This window comes from Condylura cristata, unplaced genomic scaffold, assembly GCF_000260355.1.
Source record: "Condylura cristata isolate star-nosed mole 26May11 unplaced genomic scaffold, ConCri1.0 scaffold00003, whole genome shotgun sequence".
NCBI classification, from domain to species: Eukaryota; Metazoa; Chordata; class Mammalia; order Eulipotyphla; family Talpidae; genus Condylura; species Condylura cristata.
In genome coordinates this window covers 72,456,705-72,462,115 of record NW_004567104.1, presented here as the reverse complement: position 1 = coordinate 72,462,115, position 5,411 = coordinate 72,456,705, and positions in this window count along the sequence as shown.

The following is a 5,411-nucleotide window of genomic DNA, read 5'->3' as shown; positions in this document are numbered from 1 at the left end:
GTCTGTTTTATTTTGCTGGTGACTGATTCTAAAGCATTACAGATGATTCTGATATAGTCAAGTGTGTGTGTGCCCCCTTGGTCAAGTCAGCCGGTATTTAGAACAATGTCATGCATCCCAGTGACCTGCCAGTCTTTATTGTAGGTATATTGTTTATTCCTGCATACTCATCCTGGATGAATTTTTTCTAGAGGCCTACTAAATAGAATTACATTGAGAACAATTATTCTCAACTTCAGTGGAATAAAAGATACAAGCATGGTGCATACATATATATGTATGTGTGTGTGTGTGTGTGTGTGTGCATACATATATATGTGTGACATACACTTCATTTGTGCCTTAAACTTAAGACTGAATACTTTTTTCTTATCTGCTGTAAACTCAGATATTTTCCTTGGTTTGGTTTAGGAATAGGATTGATCATCATACCTAGATATAATGTGATGAATTTAGCAGAGAATTACACATAAAACAAGTTTGGGGGAAAGAAAAAAAAAAGCTCATTCCTGAAATAGTAAAAGGCATTCTTAGGAAGGGAATTATCAGAAGATAAATTCAGAGAGTGACATTTTAATGAAATTGATTTTATCTTTCCTCTGCATGTCTTCTTAGTTAACTGCAACATTTGTGTTACCTGGGTTTTGAAAGTTATTTTGCGGGGACAGTATAAACCACAGTCATGAAAGCTGATGGTTACTCTTGTGTTGGATGCTGTTGGTGCTCCACCCATACCCTGCTGATGCCACTGGTGTCCTGCACACCTGCCTCTCTGCCTGCAGCTTTTTCTTGGCCTCTGCCTCAGATAATGTCCCTGGGAGCAGCTCTTGGCCTTAGAAAGGAGTGGGAGGGTAAACATTCCAGGGCCTTTTAATCCTGGTGGTGGGGAGAGGATTAGCCACCAAAATGGCATTTGAGGTGCAAGAGAATTATTGGGGGAAATGGTATGGGGGGGGGGGCTCAGGAGAGGGCTCTGGAGAACGGTGGGAGAGACTGAGAGCTCCTGAGGCAGTCTGGCCTGTGTGAGAGGGAAGGAGTTAAGGAGAGTGTCACTTGGTACAGTTTTAAGAAAGTCCTTAGTGCAAGGTCGCACTTTGGTGATAATCCCATGCCTTCAGGAGCAGGCCTGCCTACAGTGCGGCCATTCTCGGGCTTCAGTGAAAAGCAGATCTTGGGAATGTGACCTGGGTCTTGTAGGAGACTTAGAGGCATGATTTCATGTCAAACACACCTACACATTAGACTCAGGTAGAAGATGAGTGTGCGGCTGATTTGAATCCTACTTGCCTGTAGTGACATTATCACCCAGAATTTTCCAAACCTGTGTAAGATTTAAATACCTTTTTCATAAATATATATATAGAGAGAGAATTCCTTATTTTTTGAGAGTCAGGTTTATTGAGTTATAATTTGTAAACACTAAGGTTTACCCTCTGTAGATAACGTATTTTAGCAAGTGCCTAATTTTTATTTGAAGTGCTGCTGGCACTAAAATCATGAAGCCCTCCTAAAAAGGGTAAAATGTTGTAGATCAGCAAAAGGTAGGAAAATGGAAGCTACCACAGTGTAGTGATTCTTTGCAGCTACAAAGACCACCTCATCTTTAACTGGTCAAAGCATCTGATAAAGGGAAGCCAATGGCCATCCATGGATAATGACCAAGACCACGTATTGGTCTGTCTTGTCAAATAAATGACAATGAGAATAATTAGACACTAGAGTTTGTACATGAAGCCAAAAGGAGGAAATATGTCTGAATGTTAGGGGGTCTTGGACTTCAATGGAAGCTGCTATCGTTTGATGTGTTAGAGATTTCCCCCCAGAACTAAACCTGTCTAAGGATATTGAGTTCACAGCTCCAGAGAGTGGCTTCTACCTGCCTGGCAAAGGCAGACCAGCTCAGTATTGGTATAAAATATTGGTGTTGATGTGCCACATTGACTGAGTGCCCACGGTCTGTTTCTGGACCTCCAGGCCCCAGTAATTAGACCTGCCTTTTCTCCAGCTCCCAACTGTAGAAGCTAGAATCACCCAGTAAATGGCAATGCCACTACACATACCAAGAATGTGTACCAATAGTACAGAGTTCTCCAGTTATTTAGGAAAACACACCTTATCTATTACACTTAATTGAAAACATTTTTGATATGAGGCTTGGGAAACCCTTTAGAAACCACCACAGCCAACTTTGCATACTTAGACTATGAAAGCTTGCTGTTTATGTGTCACCTTAGACCTTGAGAGTTCAGAGACACCTGCTGCTTTGGGACCAAGACCAGCTGGGAGAGTGAACATCCTGCAGTAAGGCATGGTCTGGCCTCCTTTCCAGCTTAGTATATTTTCAACTTAGAGGATTTCTGATTATTGTGACTTCATTTAAAGCAAATAGTTGATGTGATTTGCTCCCTACTCTTGGCATTACCTTTCAAGGCCACTGCTTTCTCTTTTAACAGAGTAAATATTCCTTTCTATACACTAGTAGGTGTGCACATCCTCTTAACGTTACAAGTTCTTATGTAACATAAGTTGTTAAAGACTGGATCAGACTTGCCAAATAATTCTACATTTTTTTTTCTTTATAAAACCCAGATTATTAGAAAAAGTAGGGCTACAAATTTACAAAGTAAAACCTCTGAAGACTTGGGAGTTTTAAAAAATTAGTATAGTTTTTCTTTTTTTTTTTTTTGGATAATCGTCTTTTTTTAGATTTATTTATACATACAGAACTAGGGTACAGGACAGAGGAGCAGGGATGGTGGGAAGCTTCACTAGAGACAGAATGGAGAGCAGAACATGAAGATCGATGAAGTACACTCCTGAGAGGAGCAGCGGGCGGTTCAGGAGAGGTCTGTTGTGCCATGTATGTCAACTCTGGGGCAGGGTATTGAACTCACAATAGCAGCTGCAGGTAGCTTGCAGTGCTGCGTCCTAACCCTTTGCGCCACCAGGGAGGGCCCGTTAGTCATTTCTAAGTTATTAAATCTTCACTAGTTTACTGGGGATATACTATTAGACTTCTCTACATCTATCACTATGAGTATTTTTGATCTATAGAAAAAAATAGTGATTGTTTCAATGTGATGCAGAGAATTGCCCTTAGGAGAAATACTTTGGTGAAAAATCAACACCTGGAAATCAGGGTGATTGACTGTCTTCAGTTTTTTGAAGCTATTGGAGCTGATAGCTTGGAACACCTGCCCGGACCTATTTTGTTGGTTTCTCTTCTGGTGGAAGGTCACATAAGCTTGATATTCAAGTTTCTGTGGTGACTGTAATGTCACAATAACCTGGGTGTTTGAAGCAACAACGAATCATTCTCACAATTGTAGAGAAGTTTGCAATCTAGGTGTTGGTAGGGTCGTGCCTCCTCCAGTTTCTAGGGAAGAATCTTCTGTCTTCTTCCAACCGCCATGGTTGTTGACATTCCTTAACTTGTGGCCACATTATTCCAGTCCTCATATTTCTCTGTGTGTTGGGTAGGGGCTGGGGGTTGACTAGGAGGGAGTGTTCTCTGCTAACACATAAAGATACTTATTGCATTTAGAGCCTACCATGATAATACAAAATAATCTCAAACCCCTTAATCATATCTTTAATAAAGCCTTGTTTTCCTCATAAGCATTCATAGGTTTTCCAGGATTGGGATTTGGATATCTTTGGGCAGTGGTGTGGTTTTGTTCTCATTGCTAATTTTCAAGAGTCAAGAAGGTGTCTGCCTGTCTTTGTAGACCTTAGGACCGCACTAAAGTTTGTATGTACAACTTCATCTGTATTTTAAGTCAGCCTACCCAGCTGTTTTTAAGGGGTATAACAACATAGAAATAAAAATATGAAGAGGGATAAGAAAATAGTTTTTAAAAGTTACTAATAAGGTTGCCCTTATGCTTTCAAATCCGTGTGCATGCCTATTTCATGGAAATTATCTATTCTGAAAAGATTTGGAAAATCTAAAGGAGCCAGCAATAGGCCGAATGACTTCTAAAAGGACCGAGAACGCATACTTAGCAAGGCAGGGCTCCTAGTGTAGCACAGACAGAGGAAGTAGGAGGGATCTTAGTTTTTCGTGTGAGCAAATTGAAAATACAATTGTTTTTTCTGTTTCAGTCTTCTGCCTGGGCTACAGAGGCATTCTACCTGAAAAGGCAAATAAGAGAAATTTCATTTTTACCCACTTCCATTTAGTTTTGTCTAGTGCAGTCTCCAATTGCAATGGATTCTCCTGGAGAGAAAAACAACCCCAGACTAGATTACTTTAATATAAATTTAATTTTGAGGCTGATGTCTGAGATGCTGCTACAAAGAACAAAATCAATTTTTTCTATGTACATAATACCAAATAAATTCCCTCCAGTTCTCAGAATTACATTTAAGTGTCTGCACATCTGCTCAAAAAGAAGTGTCCCTTTTTTTTTTTAATTGAGGGTTTCTTCAGTATTCTGAAACAAGGGTGGGTCCAGCTTCTCTAAAATGAAGAAGATGAAGAAATGTTAAGTCACATGACAAGGCGCTGGAGGGGGAAATGATTTTTTGCAATCTACCAAATATAAATTTTGCTTTTGCTGTTAAAATAAAAATGAGGGGGGAGATGAAAAGCAAACGCAAGTAGAAATAGTTTCCCAACTGCTGGCTTCAGGTTTTCAATTCCTTTTGGCCCCCCTAAGCTTTGACTTCACTCCCATATTTAGATCTATTAAGTGGGGAAAGACTGAGAAGTCTTTGGGACCCAGTGATGTTAATCAGGTAAGTATAACGTATTGAAAAATGAGATGTAAAAGCCTTTAGTTATTAAATACCAGCTTGGAATTCATGTTAGCGATAGATGCCTCTCGGCCTCAAGACAGCCATGTTTTTGCCTGAGTCTGGAGATCTGCTTGGGGGACTCTGAATCCTTTACTCGAGAACTCCTGAACCCCCAAGCAGAAACAGCGAACAGACTCATTCCAAAGCTGGCGTCAGTTTTCTTTTTCTTCCTGCTATCTGCCCAGCACTGAGCTAAGAACCCAGCGCTGTTCTCTGGACCATGGACAGCTCTTTGGGCGCCACAGGCTGGGCCGCGCGCGCCCAAGGTGCCGAGCCCTCCGCGTGCCCATCAAAATGCTGGGGGCGGCAAGGGGTGGCCCCGACACCCAAATTGGGCAAGATCAATACCCGGTCCCCGAAGCTCGTCCCCAGAGCCCTTCCCTGGCGCCCACGGGAGGGTTCCTGAGCTCTGAAGAGCTCACGCGTGGGGCCAGGGCGGCGAAACCTCCCTTGCCTAGCAGCCCTAGTGGCGGTCCAGGCACCTGCCACCCCGGGGCACGCAGCAGAGGAGGATCGCCGCCGGAGGCCGCGAAGGACGCCCACCCGCGCTGGGGCCGTGGGGGCCGCCCTACCGGCGTGGGAGGGGCCTCCCTGCGCACGCCCCGCCCCTT